The sequence below is a fragment of the Hippopotamus amphibius genome, chromosome 16, assembly GCF_030028045.1.
Source record: "Hippopotamus amphibius kiboko isolate mHipAmp2 chromosome 16, mHipAmp2.hap2, whole genome shotgun sequence".
Classification (NCBI taxonomy): Eukaryota; Metazoa; Chordata; class Mammalia; order Artiodactyla; family Hippopotamidae; genus Hippopotamus; species Hippopotamus amphibius.
This window is the reverse complement of record NC_080201.1, coordinates 25,047,794-25,073,485: the sequence shown is the minus strand read 5'-3', so window position 1 is coordinate 25,073,485 and position 25,692 is coordinate 25,047,794.

Sequence of the window (25,692 nt, the reverse complement as noted above, 5' to 3'; positions counted from 1 at the left end):
GGATATGTGATGTTATCAATTCATCAATCCTGAATTGTGTTAAGTACCACACTACATATATACTTTTGACATTCAAGATAGTAATCAAGCAACCTGCCCCATCTAATATTTCTTTGAAGGATCTTCTATGTTATAATATTACACCAAATATTGTGTATTTTAAAGTATTTTAAAAGCATTCCATTTTCTTGCTGAAAGTATCCTGACAGAAATGCAAAACAGCATATTGCAATTTAAATGTCACATTTATTCCTGGCAGTAAATTCTACATTCAGGTAGGTGTAGTCACAGTGAGGTTTCCCTGTCAGTTATCAGCAATCTGTTAGTTGGTTCACCTAAATATCTTTCAGGAAGACTTGCAGAGGCATAAGAAACTCGTGGTTTAAGAATTTAGGCAGTGCCAGGCAGACTTTTTTTTCCCCTTACTTAATGGACCAGAGAGCAATCTCTGTACATTTTTCTTTGAAATTTGATACTTTAGTTCTAGATAACTTGCTCCACACATTAGTGAAAGAATGAAAGTGTCTGTAGAAAGTTAGTATACCTCTGACAAGTTTTTCTTAGAAAAAATCGCAAATGCATGAGAAGAGATAGAATTGTCTAGCTCACAATTACTCAGTAGGTTTCCTGCTCCTCCCAGACTTCTCCCAGAAAGGAAGTGTATACTTCCCTGCCACTTTAAAGTTAGGTGTGGTCCTGTGAACTTCTTTGCCCAGTGAAACAGGTGAATGAAGTGATACGTGTGACTTCTAGGTGGAAGCATTTAATCACTGATGCCTGATGCCTCATCTCTCTCTTCCCACTGCTCCTCTTAACATGTAAGCAGGAGTTGATTCAGAGGTGCAGTGCTCCGTCATCACATAGAGCAGAGTTGACCTGGAGAATCCTCCAGCCCACAGCGGAGTCTTTGAAAAGGAATTAAAGCTTTGTTGTGCTACATCTCTAAAATTTGGGGTTGGTCATTATCACAATCTAGCCTATCCTGAGAGATTCTTGCCCTTCACAGCAGAACAGTCCCAATGTGATACTTTGCCATCGGACTTACGATAAGGGTTTCAAAATGGTCCAAATTTTAATTGAACAAAACACTCTCTTTTTACAGATTTTAAACAATATGTAAACATCCTCCCTCGTTTCCCCTACATTTCATCTACAGCTTTTCCACCACTATTACTCTCTCTCTAAATGTAAAGACATTAAAATATGTAGAATAACAGCATATACGTTTTGAAAAAGACACAAAATGTATCACATTTTAAAATGAGAAAGCATCTATCCAATTTGCATGTCCCTTTTATCTAAAAATGTCACTCAATAAAATATCGGTAATGATAATCTTGAATCCATGTATATCGGATTCCGAGTTTTATGTTCTTTTCACTAAAATCTAAACCTTTTCCTAGCTAATGAAACTTAGCTCCCAAAGTTGTCATAAGCATTAAGTGGGATATGATGTGCAAAGCAACCAGCCCGGAGCCTGGCACCAAGAACTACTCAATAAATGTTAATTTAGCTTCAGAAATACTCAAGATGCCCCCTAAATTTTAATCAGGTGCCCTTACATATTAAAATTATCAAACAGCAATCATTATGGTCCTCGGTGATTAGTGTCTTTCCACAATAGATCATAGTGCTCTTTCCAGACCTTTAAAATGAAATTGCAACTTAATCCTGCATCCTTTTGTTTTAGCTTGCTAAAATCTGAATCTATGCCTGGGCTTGCATTATAAAATAACTAAAAGTTTCAGTGGACTTTGCTTGTATGAAATTGTTTTCCATTTGGAACCACTGCTTTTGGCATTATCCTGATAGGCCATGGAATATAGTCTAGTCCCAAATTCCATTTTTATCAGCAAATTTCCCTCTAAATAACCATTAGAAAACACATACACACACAAACACGTACAGTCTGAATATTCCAACTAATTGAATTTAGATGTACATGCTTTTACTTTTATTGATCTTTATATTTTTTAAGCTCTTTATTGGAATATAATTGCTTTACACTCTTGTGCTGGTTTTTGAGGTACACCAAAGTGAATCAGCTGTTTTTATACATATATCCCCATATTCCCTCCCTCCCGTGATTCCCTCCCACCCTCCCTGTCCTGGCCCTCTAAGGCATCACCCATCATCGAGTTGATCTCCCTTTGTTATACAGCAACTTCCCACTAGCTATCTGTTTTACAGTTCGTAGTGTCAATATGTCTATGCTACTCTCTCACTTTGTCCCAGATTCCCCTTCGCCCCCCGCACCACTCCCCCGCCATGTCCTCCAGTCCATTCTCTGCATCTGCATCCTTATTCTTGCCCTGTCACTGGGTTCATCAGTTTCATGTTTCTTATTGATTTTATCTTTAGGGTGTATTTCCAATGTCTTCAAAAAATGGCATTTTATTTTTGTTTCTTACATTTCTAGGCCAAAGACCAATATCATAGTTTATATTAGATATTGGTTTAGGCAATATGTATTAAGGAGAATGATCAAGCAAAAGAGTGTGGTGGCTGATGTCTATGAGGAAAAATAGCCAGAATTGACATAGTGCTATATTGTTGGTGATATTGACACAGGTTTCTTCTGTTAGGCTATCTGGTATACCAAAAGCCCCGAGGTACTTTACATTAAAAGTATCTTCATTTGTCTTGCCTTTTCAGTACTTACTGAGCATTTAGCACTGAGTTGCTACTTGCAGAACAGGAAATACAATTTTCCTATTGTTCTAATAGGATATTTCATATTATTCTGATAGGATATTTCCTAATATTCCTATATTCTAGATTCTAATATTCTAGAGTGTCTTAATGATCATTCTAATATGCCCTTTCTGTTTATACAGATGGAATCTAAATTTCATAAAGAGACTAAGTGAAAACAATCTACTAGCTTATAGCTTACAACCAGTCACAAAACTACTTCCTCAGAGGTGGACAGATCTTTCCAGTCCCTGAGCACAAATAGAACTCTTTTCTGGATACTTCTCAAGAGTTCTGGACAGCAGCCTGGTCTTGTGATACCAAGTGCTGCCTATGTAAATAATCTTAAATATGCCTGGAACAAGGTGAGACAAATAAGGATCCCAACAAAACAAAACAAAACAGAAAACAAACACAATAGAAAACGGCACACACAAACACACAGAAACTAACTAACTCGCTATCTGGTCTTAGAAAGCTCACGTAAGCGATGTCCTGTGTTGTTCGTAGCACCCTCCTTTCCCCGCGGGGTGGTGGCGATATCAAATGTAAAAGCATCATGGAGGGTGAAGGGCTTTTTAAATGCCAGCCAGTCTTGGCTTCCCAGGTGACACTAGGGAATTTAAATATTGCAAAGTTCAACTCGTTGAGTTATGGGGTGTAAGGATGAACTTCTGCTTTAAGAGTATGGACTCTGATGCTAAATTGCCTGAAATTTAATCCTAGCTGCTTGATTTACTAGCTGTAAATTGACCTTGGGCATATTCCGTAATCTCTCTGTGTTATGGACTTTTCACTGTAAAATAGGACAGTAATACTTTTCAATTGATAAACAAGTTGTAAAAAAATAAACAAGTTACTACATGAAAAATAATGTGACGAGTCTGACATAGAGTGTATACACTGTACAATCAAGAAGAGCCAATACACTTATTGTTGTTTCATTATTTTTTACTTTCAAGACTGCTAGGAACCCCAAGCCACTGTAAGTACCACAGGCTTTCTGTCCGAAAGATACATAAGGAAATCTTTTTGCATTCAGTTGATGCATGGGGCTTTTTTTTTATTCCTCCTTCTGTCACTGACCCTCCTGTGTGATGGTAGCATCTCCCCAGTATTCTCAGCTTTACTGTCATGTTCATGGTTCAGACTAAATCTTGGGTCCTAACCGGGCTCTGCTAACAACTTCCATCAGTTTAACTTCATCTATTTTAGACTTTGGGTAATCAGGCCACGTAGCCACTTTTCAATTTAATCTCCAGGAAATTCTTGGCTTTTATACTCCAGATAGCTTGGAGCAGGGGTGTTCTCATGATAAGAAGACAGCATGTTGAATGTGAAGAATACTTTTCCATAGGGCTCTCACACTGGGCAGCATCCCTTCTCCCCCTTAGATACTTATCAGGGAATCTGAGAGCAGTTTTCAAATCAATTTCAGATTTAACTAATCTTAATTCAATGCAGTTAATACTAGATAGTGATTTGTCACTGAGCAGAAATCCATTTAATGATGTCAGTCTGATATTATATTTTGATTTCTTTGTTTGACTATTAGCAGTACTGGGAAATTATTTAATAATTATGTGCAGAATTGATTAATAAGGTTTGACTGTTGACAATTAGATTTTACTATTTTAGCTCAACGCTTGTTGAAAGTTTGTCTGCTGTTAGACTGATAATTTGAGTGATACATGCTAATTGATTTGCATCCATCGTTCCCCCTCATTTACGCATATGAACTATATTTGTAACCACTGAGTAGTCTATGGTATGCATTCAAGATATACTTGGAAGATCAGTCTGTCCCCAAATCTTTGCTTTATTGCTACAGATTATTAAGTAGTTTCACATTATAGACACAAAGAATGACTTGGGATTCAAATTAAAACAAGGTTAAATAGACTGCAAAAGCCTTCCTCAGCAGACTGATTCTACATTAAATACCCAAATTAATGCACATCACCATTCAGACAGAGAAGCCACCATTTTCTAGACTGTACGCTATAATGTCACTCTTTAAAGAGCATAAAGTTAACGTAAAATATATTGACTGCATACCATATCACTGTGTATCTGTTTAATATCAAAATAAAAACTTGCTTAGCCTAGTATCCTTTAGTAATTATGACCAATATCCAGAAGATCATACTCAAATTGTACTTGAAAGATAACTATTATTATCTAAGCTTTAAAATATTCATTCATCCAATCAATTGTCTATTATTCATTCATTCAACTCCTTTTTAGATTCTGATACCTGCTTATTAATTATCTCTTTGGCAGTCATTCCCTTTTGCTCCTTAGCAATAATCTACATTTTCTAGTCAAGCAACTTTGCACATAATTATTTTAGGTGTGGGTCTTGATAAGTGTAAGCCATCATCCTGGCCCCAGTAATAATAAGCTCAGGCTGAATTTCTGAAAGGCCACAACTCACAATGATGATGTAACAGCTATTGCTATCTCTGTATCAAATGCCACAGCACACATCTTCAGAAAGCAGAAGTTCCTGGAGATAAACAAGGAACAGAAATGCAATCATAAATGTTAATTTATGTTGGCATTTATCTTTTTTTTTATTATTTTTTGGGGGTACACCAAGTTCAATCATCTGTTTTTATATACAAATCCCCGTATTCCCTCCCTCCCTCGAGTCCCCCCCACCCTCCCCATCCCAGTCCTCTAAGGCATCTTCCATCCTCGAGTTGAACTCCCTTTGTTACACAACTTCCCACTAGCTATCTGTTTTACAGTTGGTAGTATGTATATGTCTGTGCTACTCTCTCGCTTCGTCTCAGCTTCCCCTTCACCCCCCGCCCCCTCCCAAACCTCAAGTTCTCCAGTCCGTTCTCTGCATCTGCATCCTTGTTCTTGTCACTGAGTTCATCAGTACCATTTTTAGATTCCATATATATGAGTTAGCATACAATATTTGTCTTTCTCTTTCTGACTTACTTCACTCTGTATGACAGACTGTAGTTCTGTCCACCTCATGACATATAGCTCCATCTCATCCCTTTTTATAGCTGAGTAATATTCCATTGTATATATATATGCCACATCTTCTTTATCCATTCATTTGTTGATGGGCATTTCGGTTGCTTCCATGTCCTGGCTATTGTAAATAGTGCTGCAATAAACATTATGGTACATGTTTCTTTTGGGATTATGGTTTTCTTTGGGTATATGCCCAGGAGTGGGATTACTGGATCATATGGTAGTTCTATTTGTAGTTTTTTAAGGAACCTCCAAATTGTTTTCCATAGTGGGTGTACCAACTTACATTCCTACCAACAGTGCAGGAGAGTTCCCTTTTCTCCACACCCTCTCCAACATTTGTTGTTTCCAGCTTAATACCAAAAAAGCAAATAACCCAGTCCACAAATGGGCGGAAGACCTAAATAGACATTTCTCCAAAGAAGACATACAGATGGCCAACAAACACATGAAAAGATGCTCAACATCGCTCATCATCAGAGAAATGCAAGTCAAAGCCACAATGAGGTATCAACTCACACTGATCAGAATGGCCATCATCACAAAATCTGGAAACAACAAATGTTGAAGAGGGTATCATTTTATTTTATATCATATGTGTATTGTCATGATAGTGTTGCATAACAATTAACCAAAAACCTGAGTGGCATAATAAGCATTTGTTGCTTAGGTGTTGGGGAGGTCAGCTAGGCTGCTCCCCTCTTCTTTGCTTGGTTTGCTCAGCTATCTGGGGGTCAGCTAGCTGTTAGCGGATGAAGAGGGCCTTGATTGGAATGATAAGAGTGACTCACTTCTGATTTGTGTATCTCTCACCCTCCTTCTGGGATTACTGGGCTAGTGTAGGCATTTCCTCTCGTGGTGATAGAGAGGGAAAGAATGAGCAAACCCAATAATTCTTCCAGTCCTCTCTTGGTGCAATGCTTGCTAAGATTCAAATGGCCCAATTGGGAGATTGGGATTGCCAATAAGAAAAAAATATCAAATGCCACACTTTAAATGTATGCAGTTTACTGTATGTCAATTATATCTCAATAAAAGTCCTTAAAAAAAAAAAAAAGATTCAAATGGCCCAAATATGGGGTCAGAGAGGGAGGATGTTACAGAGTTATAAGGTAAAGGGTATAAACACATGAAGTGTTTAAGAATTGGACACATTATTATAATCTGCAACATACTTTAAATGTTGCATAACAAAAAATTCTATTACAACAATGACCTCAATTTGGTCTTGTCTCTTTTCCTCAACCACAATTCTCTATTTTATATCTTCTACTCTCTATTACATGGTCACTATTCTATGCTCTTTAATTAAGCTACACTGCATGTACATTTTTTTTTTAATCATTGGGGCCCACTAGTACATTGTTTGTGGGTAGAATGGTGTTTGCTTTGCTTGGAACGCTGCTGCTTCTGCAGGAGAACCAAGGTGCAACAGAGAAAAGGACCATATGAAAAGAAATCTGGGTTGTGGATTTCTATTTTTGAAATCTTAGAACTCCCACTTCATATTTTGAGTTTAGGAATGTGCTTATATACTTCCATCTCAAGACTTTTCCAATTTGCAATGAAAGCTTAAAGTTCTTAGCTTGGAGTACTATGAGGGAGGTCATATTTGATAACATATCTGAGATTTCAAGGCTAGCACGTGGTCTAATGTGTGATAAATAAATGTTTTGTTTTTTCCCTTAGCTCTCCCTCTCTGTGTAGATAGAGACATAGGTTACGTTTTCTAGCAGGTGTGCTAGCCTCATGCTTAAAAAGAATTTAGTTCAGTACAAAAAAAGCTGTTCTACTTTTCTTCCACGTCAGAAACTATCAACAGAATCCAATTATGAGCAATACTTTCCATTTACATATCCAACTCTGCTAATCTGTTTTGATTTAATTGTATCTTTTACTACATGATGCCAAAGTGCTTTTCTCTCTAGCATCTGACAGGAAAGGTGTGTAGAGACAGGTACATAAAAGGGTAGCCTGTCTCTTGTATTTGGGGATCATGTCTTGCCATCTGCTTTTATGTGCACTCAGTTACTGTTAGGAACCCACGTGCCCTCCAGCCACAAGTTCTACATGGAAGCTTCTAATAAGATGAACTTTGGTCTAGGATTTCTATGTTCTGGATGAAGTATTTCCTACCTGCCAAGGTCATCCTTCCTGCTCCAGGTACTAATTTGCTCTGCTCTTGATCCATTCATATTATTGATAGTGGAGTCCTTGGTACATGTTATATTGAAATATTACTAATGTATGAACTGTAACATTAAATTTCTAATCTAATCAATCAAATAGCATACATATGCAGTAGATGCTTGGCTAGTAAAAAGATTAATCGCCATGTGCAATGAAAACCAACTCTCTATAAGGTGAAATATTGCATGTCTCCCACAGAAAGATGGAAGCCTGAACACTCTGTTAAGCTAATGACTACTTCTGCCATTCAACCATATGGATTGCCTTTAAGACAAACCAAAATGAAGATTAAAGGCATGTAAAATCAACTCTCTATTAAAGTAGTTAGGGCTTTTCTCCAGATTCTACAGGAAAATTATGCAATCTGTTGCAAAACCAGGCGCTTGTCTCCCAGATGGTACCCAGAATCTATCTGAGCAAACACTTCTTCCCTGCTATGTGTAACAAAGGCATGTTTTTGATTCTCTGTGCTTGATTATGCATCTGAAGACATTTACACGGGAAGGACCTTGTAGAGTGCTGTGGATTTGCATTGTAAAACTCCGAAGCTGTAACATATACTCTGAGAGCAAACCTGAAGTTATGAAGTAAAAGATGATGCTGTTTTTTGAGATGTACTATATGCTTGATTTGTTGGTTAACCTTTTTTTCTCAAAAGCATTCTGCATTTGGTTCATCAGAAAGTAAGGCCATGGGTCTCTGATTATTGATACTCTCTTGTTAATTAGTGTGGACCTGATTGCTTTTCCAGAGGTCTATTATGAATTAAATTGTTGGTGATCAGATACATGCTTTTAATTATTACTGAGGAAATTTTGAACAGAGAGACCTTTCTTATTTGAATGGATGCCCAGAAAAAACTTTAATTTCTTTCTGTATGTATAGTAAATACATTTGTTTACATATTTAGACAACAGTGATTGTTAGTGAATGCTACTGGGAATAAAAGTCAGGCTACATTAGCCTACTTCTTTTCTACCAGTTTTGTCTGGTTCTCCTTGCCTGTCACTCATTCTGTCCCACTTTGACTTGAATAATTCCACATATCCTAAAACTCATGTCAGATGTTCTAATTCCAGGAAGATATTTCTCATCACTTAGAACTGAGTAAGGTGCATGTTATTTGCTTCCAAGGTGCCAGGAACATACATGTCTCATGGACTTATCATGGTACATGCCCTCAAGAAGCTAGTCTCCCAGGAAGACAAATATACTGTATTTATTTTTTTTTTAATTTTTGTTTTTTTATAAGTTTACTTATTTTTATTTTTGACTGCATTAGGTCTTTGTTGCTGCGTGTGGACTTTAGTTGTGCTGAGTGGAGGCTACTATTCGTTGCAGTGTGTGGGCTTCTCAATGAGGTGGCTTCTCTTGTTGCAGAGCATGGGCTTGAGGCGCACAGGCTTCAGTAGTTGTGGCACGCAGGCTCAGTAATTGTGGCTCGTGGGCTCTAGAGTGCAGGCTCAGTAGTTGTGGCACACAGGCTTAGTTGCTCCACAGTATGTGGGATCTTCTCGGACCAGGGATCATACCCATATCCCCTGCATTTGCAGGCGGATTCTTAACCACTGAGCCACCTGGGAAGTCCCAAATGTACTGTATTTAAGTTGTTTATTTATCTTTCATTTCTGTAGCCCATAAAAAATTGGCCCATGAAAACAACTTAGAAAATTTTGTTTGCTTACTTGATTAATTTGTTGACTGTAGATCCAAACAATAATGAATGAATAAATGAATGAACTAGTCTAGGTAATTCATGAGTGGAACATAAAGACAGAGAGATAGATCGATCGATCGATCGATCAGGAATTCCAGCTTCAGCTCTTACATGTAATGAGTTTGGAAGGCATTGCTCCCATCTTTACAAAAAAAAAAAAAAAAAAAAAGCTGAACAAACTGAAAATCAATGACTTTTCTTAGCTTCATTAGAGAACTGAGATCACATAACAAACCACCCCCCCCCCAAAGCTAGAGAGACAGGCTAATACAGAGAACGCGTAGCAACATACCTTTAGCAGAAGCCACTGAAGCCAGTAACTTATCAGAACACATAAACAGTATTGCTAGAGGCTGAGTGCAGAAAAACTTGAAAGCTTAGAAACTCCTGGGGTAAGGGAACAGCCCAAGGAAGGCATCCACGCTTTCATGAGCTTTACCTCCAGAAGCCCCACCAGGTTCTCGTGATGAAAATTGGAGAAAAATCCCCTCAAATTTGGCTACAGTGATGATGAGGGTAAAAGTAACCTCATCCTTGAGGAAAAAACAACCATATTTGAAATATTCCCAGAGCTTTTGCTATAACAAAGGTTTAGCCAACAAGGGGGAAAAAAATCTCAGCAGAGGCTGATCTGTTTGGGTAAGGAAGTAAAATTACCCAACTCCAGCCCCCATAGCCTTTCTGTCTGACTTAAGAAAGAAAAAAATAACAACAATAAATAGCTGAGAAGCACTTGTGAAGGTCCTATCACATAAACATAGGACGACTAAGAGATTGAGACCTAATTGTAGGATTATAGGACCCTTGCCTTTCCCCGCAAACTTACCACCACATGAATAGGGCTCCTGTATAATACAGTGAGTTCCAGCTAAAAGAACTGCAAAGCTAGGGCTCTTAAGAAGGAGTTTCTAGGGAGGGAGGAACTGGGAATACTCTTTTATAAGTCAGATGTACTACCTGTGAAGTGGCATAGTGGTATGTGAAAGTAGACTTAAATTATTAGTAAATGTATGTTACAAACACTAGGATAGCCACTTGTGGTTTTTTAAAAGTAAAATTCATATTCTAAGAGCAGAGAATCAATGAAATTATATAAACTTGTCATTTAAAAGCATAAATTTCAAAAAAGGAGGGAAGATTTAAAAAAAAAAGAAATAGAACAAGTACAGCAAATAAAGAACATTTAAAACATAATAGATAGTAAGCTATCTAAAGTGATACAAATAATTATTTTAAATGTGAGTAGTCTAAATACACCAATTAAAAGGCAGAGACTGTCAAAGTGGATAGAAAACAACACCTGCCTATATGTTGTCTACAAAGTATTCCACTTTAACTATAAAGACAGATAGGTTAAAAGTAAAAGGATAAACTCTCATTCATTGCTGGTTAGAATGCAGAAATGGTACAGCCACTCTAGAGACACTTAGGCAGTTTCTTACAAAACTAAACATTCTCTTACCATGTAATCCAATCCAGAAATTGTGCTCCTTGGTATTTACCTAAAGGAGCTGAAAAGTTAAGTCCATGCAAAAACCTGCATATAAATTTTTATAGTAACTTTTATTTATAATTGCTCAAGCCTGGAAGCAATGAAGATACCCTTGAGAAGGTGAATAAATAAACTGTGGTATGTCCGGACAATGGCGTATCATTCAGCTCTCAAAAGAAATATGCTATTGAACTATGAAAAGACATGGAGAAACCTTAAATGCACATTGCTTAGTGAGAAAAAGGCTGCTACTTACGGTATTATTACAACTACATGACTTCCTGAAAAAAGACAAACTATAGAGATGGAGGAGCAGTGAAAGTTGGGATGAATTGGGAGATTAGGTTTGGCATAAATACACTACCATGTGTAAAATAGATAGCAAGTGGGAACCTGCTGTATAGAACAGGGAGCTCAGCTCAGTGCTCTGTGATGACCTAGATGGGTAGGATGGATGGCAGGGAGGGCCAAGAGGAAGGGGATATGTGTATATATATATATAGCTGATTCACTTCGTTGTACAGCAGAAACTAACACAACATTGTAAAGCAATTATACTCCAATTAAAAAAAAAAAAAAAGATCAGTGATTCCCAGGGATTCAGTGGAGGGCAAGGCGTGCATAGGTGGAGCACAGAGGATTTTTAGGGTTGTGGAACTACTCTGTATAGAATTGTAATGGTCTGTGAACCTAAAATGATTCCTTTAAAAAAAATAATGGTGTATATACATCATTATGCATTTGGTAAAACTCCTAGAAATCTGCAACACAAAAAGTAAACCTTAATGTAAACCATGAACTGTAATGGTAAGAATGTATCAATACTGGTTCTCCAGCTGTAGCAAGTGTACTACACTAATGCGAGATGTTAATAAGAGAGGATACTGTGTAGGCGTGGAGAGTGGGTATGGGGTTGGGAATGCAGAACTCTTTGTATTATCCATTCAATTATTCTATAAAGCTAACACTGTGCTAAAAATAGTCTATTAATTATTAAAATAATATATTCAAAATGTTAACTTTCAAATTATATAGGAATGACAAAAAATGAAAGGTTTTTAGTTGCAATTTTGGTTTTCTACCTCTCTTAATCCTCCCTCAAACAAATGGATTCTCTACAGAATAGCCAAATCAGCAATTAAAATGAGAAATAAATCTTTTTACCTCACATTTAAAGATGACGGGGTTGCATTTAAAGGAGAAATATATCAATGCTTTGAAATTATATTAATGTGTTTTTCTTAAAGATACTGAAAGGAAATATTTGTCTTCTATAAAATTTTAATATCACTGAACAGTTTTCTGTATTATCATAATTCATTTTATATATGTATATATATATTTTTCTCTAGAAACATTTTTTCCAGTGACTTAGGTAATGCAACAACATAGAAGCTATAATCCTTTAACAGGGGATTCATATTCACACATAAATAACCTGTGTAATTTACTGTATTGTCACATGTATAGTTTAATTATATCGCTTTGTTAATCTCATAAGTAATTTAGAATATCTTTTCTGAATTAAAACAATATTAGGCATATTATGGAGTAGAAAGTTTTTTTAAAAAGAATTAAAAGATGTTAGTGGGAAACTATGGCTTGGGCAAGGTAAATGGCCAAGAAAAGTTATATCCCATACTTCTCTGAGTGATTTTGTCATTATCTTATGCCTTTATGGATATATTTATGGGATCAGTTTGAAAATAACTGATAATAGCCAAATATTAAAGCATAAAATGCTCTATATGTCTTAGCAAGTGTGTGTGCATGTGTGTGTGTATACGTGTGTGTATATATGTGTGTGTGTGTGTATATAATCGTATGCTGAGAAGGGATGTAAACGTGAATGCCTATAAGACAGGAGTTGAAGGCAAAGGGTGTTCTAAATGTCCTATGAAAAAGAATAGATTCTTATTGTATGTCAATTGTATCTCAAGAAAATTTAAAAAAAAAAAGAATAGATTCTAATGTGTGAACAACCATTAAGCCATCAGAAGTGTTTCACTATGAAATTTACAGGACAAATGATTCACTTTGGATCACTGACCCTAAGAATACAATAAACTGTGGCTTTGTAGGTGAATAAGGGAGAAGGACCTGACCTGGCAGTAGACCATCCCATTAGAAGTCTATTGTAGTCATAGGGATGTAATGTACAGCGTGGTGACTACAGTTAATAATACTGAATTGCATATTTGAAAGATGTTAGGAGAGTAAAGCTTGACTGTTCTCAGCCCCAGAATAAAAGATTTTGTAACTATATACAGTGACACGTTAGTGACTTATTGTGGTGATCATTTTGCAATATATACAAATACCTAATCATTGTGTTGTACACCTGAAACTAATATAATGTTGTACAGAAATTATACCTCAATTTTTAAAATTAAATTTAAAAAAGTATATCAAAAAAGGAGTCTACTGCAGTCAGTCAGTTGAAATTAAATTAGAATGACTTAATTAGAATAGATAACAGAGATAAAAAAAATAAGGGATGTATCTCTAAGACATCTGAAGTAAAAGCAAGTAGATTTAGCTACTGATAGAGCCCTTGCCTTCTGTGTCCAAAAGTGACTCTTTATGTTTTACTTGGGTAGATTTGGTGATTTTATATCCAGCTGACTAGATGAGTTTTCTAGATGATTTTGTACTTGGAATGGCATTGGCCAAGGATGCATGTATTTCAACCAGATACCCTTGAAAAGCATTATTCCTCCTCTACCTGTGGACCTTTAGTTTAAATTTTAGTAGCCACTGGACTTAAATATGTTCAGTTTTTGTATGTCCATCTGATATAATAATTTACAATTGAGGAACTTAAGAATTAATAGGAGAAATAGGGTTAGAAAGCCAAGTTCTATAAGAAGCTGTTAAAGCACTTTTAAATAGGAATTTATGATTATTTAGTATTATACTGCTTTTTTTTTGCTTTAGTAAAGATTTTTTTCTGCATCTAAATGCATAGCATCTATCTATTATCCTTAACCTAAATTATACTTCTTATACTTATATAATACAAGCTCTTGAAACTTGACAATAGATGAAAGATTTTGGTATTATCATATCTTACGTATCATTTAGAGATTTATTTCAGAACTGACTTCCAGCATTACCCCATATCCTTAATATTTTATATAGTTTTGTGAAAGGATCATGAGTAGATATGCTCCTCTGTTTCATTTTTCTTTCTTTTTAATAATGTAGAGGTCTCTTCAAAGGAAAAAATACTCTGCAATGTGATATCTTTACGTAAACACAATTCCAAAGCTCTTGTGACAGAGGCAAAGTTTTCATGTCCTTGCTTTCTCAAGCCATTTTGGACCTGCCTAAGAGGTGAAAGAAGAGATAGGGTCTTGAGCACAGGTTATGACATTTGACAGGCAAGAGAAAAAGAAGGGCAAATGCAATGATTTTATAAATAAGAGGTTAAAAGAATTTGGCAAATAATGGAATGTGTATAGTACCAGATATAATATTAGAGAGAACAGCAAAAGAGAAAAGAATCAATGACTACAACAAAATTTCAGACTTGGGTAATTAATCTTAGGAAGCCAAGAGGAAGGACAGGATTTGTGGGAAAATAAGTTCTTTTTTGGATATTGTTGACTTTGATCTTCTGGTGGGTTATCCAGTTAGAAATATCTAAAAGAGAATTGGAGCTAGAGGTATTTAGCACAGGACTGGAGATGTAGATAAGAAGTCAGCTCCATAATGGTAGAAGAAATTATATTATTGGATAACCTCCTTAAGGAAGAAAGCTTAGAGAGAAGGGGATGGTGGGAAATTTTACCTATTGTAATTATATGTCATGAAAGATAATAAGGTAATTAAAAGGAGCTTTGAAATACTTTCATAACAAAATAAATAGTTCCTTAAGAACTACAGATCATCAACACCGGTACAGACTATCAATACCAGATTGCATCCTATCAAAAAATCAGTTGTTTAAACATACTGAAGACCTTGAAATGCTGATACAAACATCATTGACTAGAATTTTATTTTATTTACTGAATTGATTCCATCAAGATACAGTAAATTCTGAATGTTGCTGATAAAATTTGTAAACTTCTCAGGCTATTCAACCATTTTGGACAAAGAGACTAAGGGAAGGAAAGAGATTTATAATTTCATGGTTCAATGATACAATGAGTACTATTAACATAATTAGTCATTATTAAAGTAACACTGTGTGCTGGAAACAATAGTGATTCTTTAGGGGCATGGGGTTTTTCAATGCAACCTAATATGTTTTTATAATTAAATATATCACAAATCTTTAAGTTAAGAATTCATGGATGCTTTTCTCTTGGGTGGACTTGGACTTGAAAAAAAATTGTACCCTTGGAATACTGTTCTAAAAAGACATGTAACTAAATCACGTAGAGATGAATGCATAAAAATGAAGGCACATTAAAAAGGAATTTGAGACACATTTCACTTAGCCTTGAATACTAAATAAGAAAAAAAAGTGAGTTGGTTTGATGTCCCTATTGGGCGTAAATAAATATCTTTGAAAAGAAGAAAATATGCCCTCCTGGAGACACAGTTAGGTGCTAAGTAAGGCAGATTGTCGTGGAAAATGCCAATTGGTGATTCCTGCATGACCAATTGAAAATCTTCATGTATTGAAATTAATAATGAATGGTGGAAAATTCATAAATGAATGAAGAAAGAAGAGGAATATATATATATATTATACATAACAGTTAATTTTCCTTTTTTAACTTGAGAGTATTTTACCATGTCCTCTTTAACATATATAAATTGAACACATTCCATGTGTTATGCAGTTCCTAGAAATACAATGATGAAAGATTGATATGACTCTTCAAGCCTGGCAAACATATAATTTCCTTCATATCAAGAAAGGCACTGAGATATGGATTAAGCGCCTTCAATATTGCCTTGGCTAGTGATAGAGGTGTCTCTCGGTACTTTGGGGAATGGTAAGGACTGAAGGGCATGTGATAGACCATGATTTGACTTTTTGCTTAAGTCCTACAATGATGAGGGCATGCTCATTACACAAACAGTTATAAACTTCCTCTTCTCATAGTGAGATTGATTCAGTTCCATTTTGAGCCCTAAATCCTTCAGGGGCTCAGGATTCATCTGCCTAAATAAACATGGCCCAATCTGTTGTCAGAACCAAAGCTGCAGAACTAAAATCATCTCCGCTCTGTAAACGTATAGAAATCTACACATTTGTTTACTTCTATGGGAACACTATATATTCTGCCTCTTATAAAGAAAAGTGATAACTAAATGATTATTCTTAAAACCAATTTTTCTTTTCTTTCCATTCCTTATTTAAACCTTTTTTGTGTCTCCCCTTATAATCAGAGGTATTATAGACCCATCAAAGAGACATTGCAACAGAATTGCTGATTTCATAGATAAAATACACAACCCTTAAAACAAAAGTATAGAGATAATTCAGTGAGATCTATTGCCGGGATCAACTCGGCGACTCGAGGTGAGTGACGGGTGCCGCAAGCTTGAAGAACACACAGACACAGACTGAAGAGAAAGATGGGACCGGGGGACTCAAGACCTCTAGGATCAAGAGCCTCGCTGATTGATCCCACGTTGCTTTTATTGAGTTCTCGGCATAGCCTAAGGGTCTAACACTCCCAGGTTAATCCCATAAATAATCAAAGGCCTCACATGACTGGGGGCAATGATCTTTGTTTGCCTCCTGGGTCCTGATTTGAGCAGGGTGTGGATTTGAGCTGGGTGTGGATTTGGGTTTGAGCTGGGCGTGGAGAGCAAAGCAGCCCTGGGGGCAGGAGACCTCTCTCAGAAGGATTAAGGGTCTGTGCCCCACCCGTGTTGGCCCCTCTGCGACTGTGCCTGTCTTAGGTTGTTCCTCCCTTGAGGAATCTTACCCGTCTCTGGCTAACCAGTCATCCTCCAGGGCCAAACACGGTGATATAAGGAAGGCTCTATGCACCACCCCTGTTGGCCCCTCTGCGGCTGTGCCTGTCTTAGGTTGTTCCTCCTCTGAGGAATCTTACCCGTCTTTGGCTAACCAGCCATCCCTCAGGACCAAACAGGGTGATATTAGTCTCCATGCCCCACACCCTCAGCTCCTCCACTGCTCAAGCAGGACATTCTGAATCCTATCGCTCGGCCCACATACTTCAACATTTTCAATGTTTCAAAAAGGTTCCAGAATGTCTTCCCACAATCTATGAGGATTTTATATTTCTAACCTTGTATAAATGTGCTAAATGTTGCAGGATGGATTCTCATAAGGTAATATATTGTATATTATATTTCCATAACAAGACATATTAATTGCCTGAGAGTTGAAGTACAGTTGTGCAAGGGATTAAGCTTTTATTGCCTGGCCAAATAAACAATTACAGAAAGACTATTTACTGAAGGCCATGTTTATGAATAATATGGCAGGAATTTGTACAAAAGCATTAGACTGTCTAGCAATAGTTTTTATTTTGTGTTTAAATATTTAAATTGAATTTTGTAGTGTGTTGGTTCTTTGAATTTCATTAAATGTATGTAAAATTGTAATTGTTTTCTTGGCTTAAAAATTTTAAATTTTTCATCTGCCTGCTATTTCTTAATAGAAAAAATATTTAAAACCTCTCTCCATATTGATTGCACTATAGTTTTTTCAAGAGAAAAAAATAGTGACTAAAAATATTTCTTTACAGTTTTAGCTTTCTGAATTTTTTTTCTTTTTAGATATGCAGCTGAAATCACAAGTCCGTGTGAATATATGGCAATGATTGGTCTGTCTGTTTAATATGATGACCCCAAGTGGATAATTTGACTCCAGAGAATAATTGCTTAGTAAAGCTGTCTATTTTTCTTAATTATGGGGTCAACTAACTTATACTTGCAGTCATTCACTCTCCCTATATGAATAAATCCAAAAAGTAGTGATTTTCTTTATAATTAATTTGCTTAAGTGTTCTAATATGTTATTGCTAAAAAGTGGAAAGTTGAGTAATTGCAAAAAAAGCAGAAAGATAAATGCAGATTTAAGAATCAAAACAGAATTTCACTGGATTAATGTGGCTGGTATGCTTAATGCATCCCCCGTAGTTTATACTGTTAATAAGTACTTACAAAATATCAAAAAAGCTTAATGGCTCTTTTCAAAAACTATGGGTCTAAACAAAGATATTTCAGTATTTATGGCTATTCAAAAATATTAAGTAGAGTAACTGAGAATTCCCCTTAAATAGTAGCTTTTGAGCTGTATGCATGAAATCTTAATTTCCAAGTGCCATTCCCAACTCTTGCAAATGCTGCAATTTCTCTTGCTGACCTATCACTTGAAACTATAATTTAGGTTTAGGCTCCAGTTGATAGAAGTTTCTTTCTTAGAAACCAAGAAGGATTATGAGGATGGAAAACTTGTGTATCAATGTGTCTGATATCCAAAGATGCTTATGGTGGATCTGTTGTCATTAAAAAAAAAACCAACAAAAAAACCCCATACCTGCTAATGGTGGTGACAGACAAATTTGCTTTAAACAGTCCATACATTCAGTTCATCCCATACATCTCAAACATGTACATTCCCCTTACAAATGATAAATAGATTACCAAGGCGCTTTATAACTAATATTTAAAACTAATATTTTAAAAAGATACTAACTAGCCATGCTTAAGTCACATTTCTACCCCTGTTCCAAACATCACCAAGGGGACAAAGGGCACTATAATTGGTTCAGTGTAGAAAATATGCCAAACCCTATGGTCAGGGGATCAGGATTTATTACCAAAAAGGATGTGGACTTGCCAGGCAGCCAAGGACAGAGTGGTATAATCTAATCAGTCTATTAGTTTTCTTATTGATTTCTAATAATACTAATTTTATTGTAAGTTTGCTACACTAAACTCAAAATAAAATAAATTTCCAGGTGATTCCAAATAGCTGGTACATTGGCATAATGGTAAATAACAAAGACCATTTTTCAGGTTTAAATATTCCTAAATAAGAGAACAATCAGAAGAAACAGAGTTTGAGGGCCACAATACTTAAGCATAGCCTCAAATTCTGTGTTCTCATATGACTCATGTAAAATCTATAGGTTGCGTTTTACGCCTTGGAATTTTAGACCAGAACTTGCTATTATGCCATACCTAAAACAATTCATTTAATCATTGTAATTTTTAGAAATAAAGGCAAACACACAACAAAAAAATAGCATGTCTATAAAATAAATATGATCAAAATTCAATTCTGCCTGAAGTAGTGATCCCACTTAATTTTCATTGAGGGAGAGGGGTAGGAAGACCAACAGAGAAGCTACATTTTTCCAGATGTTAAAGATTTGTAAACAGGTTGCAGGAGTAGCAGATCCTGCTCTGAATTAGCTTTGCCGACCAGATTGCTAAAACTAAAAGAGAAAAATGGAATGCCTAAGCAACCCAGGAGATTTTCCAACAGGAGAATTGTGAAGAATGTTTGCTGGTACAGATCGCTACATGGGATAAACCTGGTTTTATGTTTCCATTTACATAGTAATTGTAATTCAACGAAGGCATAATTAGGGAGATTCAATACAAGGTTGTATAAAAACACCAATTGCATAAACAATAAGTATTGGGCTTTTGAGGATTGATACAAAGTTTACTTAAAATGCTGTCACAGTTCTTGTCTCTTGATTTTATTCATGCATAGTTTCCATTTTAATGATTGATTTACTATTTCTCATAAATTGAAATGAAGCTACTTTTGGCAGTAAGACTCTTTCATTCCATTATAATTTCACATCGAAAAAATTTCCTTGAGGGCTTTAGTGATTTTTTTTTTTTTTCAAACAGAGTAGAATAAACAGAATCTCTATCTCAGGAGGTGGGAAATTATCTGTTTTATGCATGGAAATTAGAATAGTATCATGCTAAATTGATATGTTATATTCTTTAGGGGTTCAAAAATTAAAATATTTAGAATTTCAAACAGAAAAACAACTGTAAAAAGGAATTAGATCTAGACCATTACATAAATGCAATATATAAATACTAAACAAATATCAAGTTCTTTACTGACCATTCCAAGTTGACTTTGTTATTTAAAAGAGTCGTGCAGGGGGAAAGAGATTTAATTTTAAATCACAGAATTTTTACAAATATTTCAATTATTAAAATTAGAATTTGTTAAACATACAAAAGATGATAGAAATCTCAATATAATGCAAAATGAGCTCAGGAACAAAGGAGGTGCTAGATGATTGTTTTCCAGGTGATTGTGAGAAGCAGGTAAATAGGAAATCTGAAACTATTGAACTGAGGAAATGGAGAATGAAGACATCTACCTCTTTTTTGGTTTCAATCATTTTTCTTTCTCTCCCATCTTATCCTCTTTTAGATATTCTGGCTGACTTTTCTCTTTAGTTATTTTTATTTCTTACCTTTTTCCTTGATTGTAATTCTTTTTCATAAACATGTATTTAAAATGAGTTGCTACAGATAGTATTGCTTGAGATTTGGTGGGAGTGCGTAGGGATGGGATATAAATATGCGAAGTATTTACTATGAAAAAATAGTAGAAGTGACAGCATGGTCATGCTGCCATTTCTGTCCCACTTTGTAAAATGACTTTATTTGCTCAGTAGAATAACCTCAGTAGAATAACTTCTACAAAAGGCTATCTTAAACAGGTTGTGCTCTGCATACCCATGAAGAGTATGCTAAATCTAAGGATCCCTTCTCAGAATACTTTATAAATACATAACTTAAAATATATAGGATTACGAAGGAAACCAATATGTCCAATACACTGATCAAAATATTTAAAAATGCAAATTTGTAATCAATCATATATGGGATTTATTTTAATTGAAATATTAAGTAATCTCTAGTTGTGTTACAAAAGCAATTATAATTTCAAAATAGTGATGTAGGGGAACAAAATTTACCACCCCAAAATGTCTCTTTGGCATGTAGATTATTTCAAACTGAAATAATCAAAGCCCAAAAGGCTCAGGAAGAAAGTCTGACCTTCCCTCAAACTGCTTAAAAGGATATAGATAGAGGACCTGTTCCAGGAAGCAGCTATCACCATAGATAACTATAGTATGAACCAGGTGGGCAAACAAGGAGGAACCCAGCAAAGTCTGTTTGTTAAAATTCCTCTTTATGTCCCACTGTCTCTGCAGGGCCCAGCAAACAATTTTTAATCAAACATTTGCTTTTCTATCTCCATGTGAATTGTCTTCCTCCCATCTGAGGGCTCAAACCACTACTCCTAACATCTTTTGTCTTTAGTTGAAGATAATATTTAAGGTGAAGATTTTAGCCATTTTGATGAGTCACACAGTTATCCTGAGTCTCTCCCATGTGTACATGTTACTAAACTTTTTTTTTCCGTCATCTGTCTCATGCCAGTTTAATTTTATACCAGCCAGAAGAACTTAGAAGGGTTGAGAAAAATTTCTTCGTCCCCAACAATGACATTGATGATATTTGTAGATATCTACACAACTGTAATTTAATAGGAAAAAATATAGATATGATAATATCTGTGTTTCTTATTAGTGACAAAGGTCATGTGTAGTGCTTAATTATTCTGTGGCTTGATTCTATTTTCTGTCCAAATTTCTATTTGAAGAAAATGCAAACTTTCAGTAAAAGGCTAAAGAAACTAAAGATGTAATCATGTTTTATTTTACATCTAAAGTCAGAGACAACCTCAATTCTATTCCTAGATCCCATATTAATAACAATTGCTGTAGATACAGAAACCATATTGCTTCATCTTTTAATTGATATCATCAGTTTCTCTAAGCCAGAGGCTTACGTATTGATGGGCCAACAGATCACCTGGGAGCTTTATTTTTATTTTTTCAAAAATACAGCTTCTAGGGCCCACTCCCCAACAGAGCTCTTGGTAGCAGTGTTGTAGGCAACTATGATTCCCTACGGTGGGGGACCTTTTGCAGAGAAGTAGTTTCTCAGAAGCTTGGGTGGAACTACAATAAGAAAATTTTCTCAATCTAGTTTATTTTTTTAAATTACTGAAATATAGTTGCTTTGCATTGTTGTGTTAATTTCTGCTGTGCAACAAAGTGATTCAGTTATATATATATATAATATATATATACACATTCTTTTTCATATTCTGTTCCATTATGGTTTATCACAGGATATTGGACATAGTTCCCTGTGCTATAGAGTAGGACCTTGTTGTTTATCCATCCTATATATAATAGTTTGCATCTGCTAATCCCAAATTCTCAATCCTTCCCTCCCTGCTCCTTGGCAACCACAAGTCTGTTTTCTCTGTCTGCGAGTCTGTTTCTGTTTTGTAGATATGTGTATTTGGGTCATATTTTAGATTCCACATACAAGTGATATTATATGGTATTTGTCTTTCTCCTTCTGACTTCACTTAGTATGATAATCTCTGGTCCATCCATGTTGCTGCAAATGGCATGATTTCATTCTTTTTTATGGCTGAGTAATATTCCATCGTATATCTGCACCACAGCATCTTTTTCCATTCATCTGTCAATGGACATTTAAGTTGTTTCCATGTTTTGGCTATTGTAAGTAGTGCTGCTGCAAACACAGAGGTGCATGTATCTTTTCAAATCATAGTTTTGTCTGGACATATGCCCAGGAGTGGGATTGCTGGATCATATGGTAACTTTGTTTTCAGGTTTTTGAGGAAACTCCATACTACTTTACCTCGTGGCTGCACCAGTTTATATTCCCACCAACAGTGTAGGAGGGTTCTCTTTTCTCCCCACCCCCTCCAGCGTTTGTTATCTGTAGAGTTTTAATGATGGCGATTTTAACTGACGTGAGGTGGTACCTCATTGTAGTTTTGATGTGCATTTCTCTAATAATTAGCCATGGTGATTCACGTGCTTATTGGCTATCTGTATGTCTTTGGAGAAATATCTGTTTAGGTCTTCTGCCCATTTTTCAGTTGGATTGGTTGTTTTTTTGCTATTGAGTTGTATGAGCTATTTATTTTGGAAGTTAAGTCCTTTTCAGTCACAACATTTGCAAATATTTTCTCCCAGTCCATAGTCATCTTTTCATTTTGTTTATGGTTTCCTTTGTGTGCAAAAGCCTGTAAATTTGATTGTCTGATTTGTTTGTTTGCTTTTATTTCAGTTGCCTTGGGAGACTGACCTAAGAAAACATTCTCAATCTAGTTTATAACATTCCCAGCAACAATAACAACAGCAACAACAGAAATATGTAAACAAACAGATATATAGTTGGAATAACTTTTGGCAAATTGCCAGATAATTAACATATGTATGTGTTTGTGATATTCCGAAAAGCAGTACAGAAAAATAGAAAGCATACAAACTTAGACTGAAATCCACAGGAGATGTAGTTGACTTCTCTCTCTAAAACTTTTTCTGTATCTGATGGACACAGGACTTAGTTATTCGAAGCTTCAGTCTAGAGAGGATGTAGGAGATGCCATGTATGCAGAACCTATTTTCTTATATAGCAGAGTAAGCCTGCAAAAAATGGTTGCAGTAGTTATTATTATTTAATTTCTATCACAGGATTGAATTTTCTTTTTTCAGGCTTATCCCAATCCCAATAGACAAGAATGCCTTTGTTATAACAAGCATCAGTCACTTCTATGTAGGTTGTCTATTTCATAGTTCTTTTAGAGGAGGTTATCAATACTCTCAGTAACAAAAGGTGTTTACATTATAGATGTGAACTCTGATGCAGATGAAAATCCCAAATTTCCACCTCCTACCAACAGTGAGGATTAGCTTTAGTCAGGTGTGGCGGATCAGAAAAGACCCTCATAATGTGAAGAATGTTATGACTTTTATCTAGGAAGTTAAGGGGAGGTTACGAAAAATGTTCGAGAGATAAAAGGACTCCATATATCCTTTAGAGACCAATTCTATATGACATAAAATATGGAAAAAATAAGGTCCCTTATTTATCTCCCGATATGGTATGTGTGTGTGGTGGTGGGGGAAGGAGGGACATCTTTTTTTCCCCAGCTGACAGAATATGGATAAAATGAAATATGGATAAAATATGGATAAAATGAAATTAGAAATTCATTACTAAAGTAATTCTGAGATTCTCTGCCTTCTAATCAAGGGAAACCATAGGATACTCCTGAGTGAAAAAAGTCAGTGGCATTTCAAAAAGAGGCTGAATACAGTCAAAATGGAAGAAGGACACTCCCCCTACCCTTTTCTCTGTAACTAAAAGAAAATATAACTTATTGGAGGATGCTGAGAACTAAATAAGAACAGGTAGATGAGACAGGAGAATCAAAACTCAAATAATGACTCATCAGGCAAGGAGTTAGCTATTGTTTTCCTCCCATATTTCCTGACTTAGACACCAAGGCAGCTCAAAGCACAGATGGGTGTAGACATATAATGTTCCTTTCGGACAGAAAGTAGAGGACTAGGAAGCGGGTCCTGTGTATAATGGAGCTCTTTTGTTTCTTCTGGCTCCACCCAAGTGAAGCCCCAGTTAGAGAGCTGGACCCACATGTTGGAAGCAGTGTCACAGTGTGGTAGGATGGTGGTGACAGTGATCCCACAGGCTGTTTTCTCTTGCCACTCTGCCTAATGCAGACCCAGTCACAGGAAGTGTGCAACAGTGCAGGGAGGCCAAAGAACTCGCTTTCTTGCAAGAGCATCAGGAAAAGTAAAAATCCCAGGAGCCCTCATGGGCTGAGTGAGGACTAGCATGAGTGGGAGAAACTCCAGTGGCTGCAGTCTTAGGATGTCCCCACACTTTTGTAGGGTTGGCTCTAGGAAGTTCACCAAGTTTCATGGTACAATGCCAGGGGCAATACCCTGTGGCTCTGGCAAGAAGAGGTAAATACAGTAAGTCCCATAACAAACAAACATTCAAGTTGCAAACTTTTAAAGATGTGAACGGTGTTCGCATGTCCAGCGGCATAAGTTAGTTCACGTGTCTGGCGTATGTTGTCATGTGCATGCATCCTATACAAGTGGTTGTGCTGTTGTGTACCTTACAGTACTGTATACAGTAGTACAGGATCTGTATTTTAAGCCCGGGATATCTGGAAGCAAGCATAAAAGCAGAGGTATATAGCTGATTGGGTTAGTTGGGTGCCTAGGCTAACTTTGTTTGACTTACAAACAAATTGGACTTAGAAAACGCTCTCAGAATGGAACTCGTTTGTGTGTGGGGGACTTACTGTAGTAAAACTTGTGAAACACATCCTCCATAACAGCAGCCTACTCTCTGAGGTCAGAGAATTTTCAGACTTGCCCGACACTGGGGTAGAAGTATTTCTTTAATTCTGTTGTTACTGGCCAGAGCTGGAACTGTACTCTGGTTCGGCCATTCATTGCTCAAAAGTCAATGTTCCAGAGAAAAGTGTTGGTGGGAAAAAAAAAGATGCTTTTTCCAGGAATCCGTCAACCTGGGAAGATGGCAGACTAGCATCTCAAAAACCATCGCCAAGTTGCCAGTTAGAGCAAAAATGGTTGAATAAGGAAAACCAGGAAGTTCTAGAGGTGTACAGGCAGGGGCTGTGTGCAAAGCAGCGCAGTTGGCTTTAACCGTTATCTCAGAACTGGTCATGCAATGTTGGTCAGCGTCATCTTGATTGTTTTAAGCAAAGTTAACCTTCAGCTCC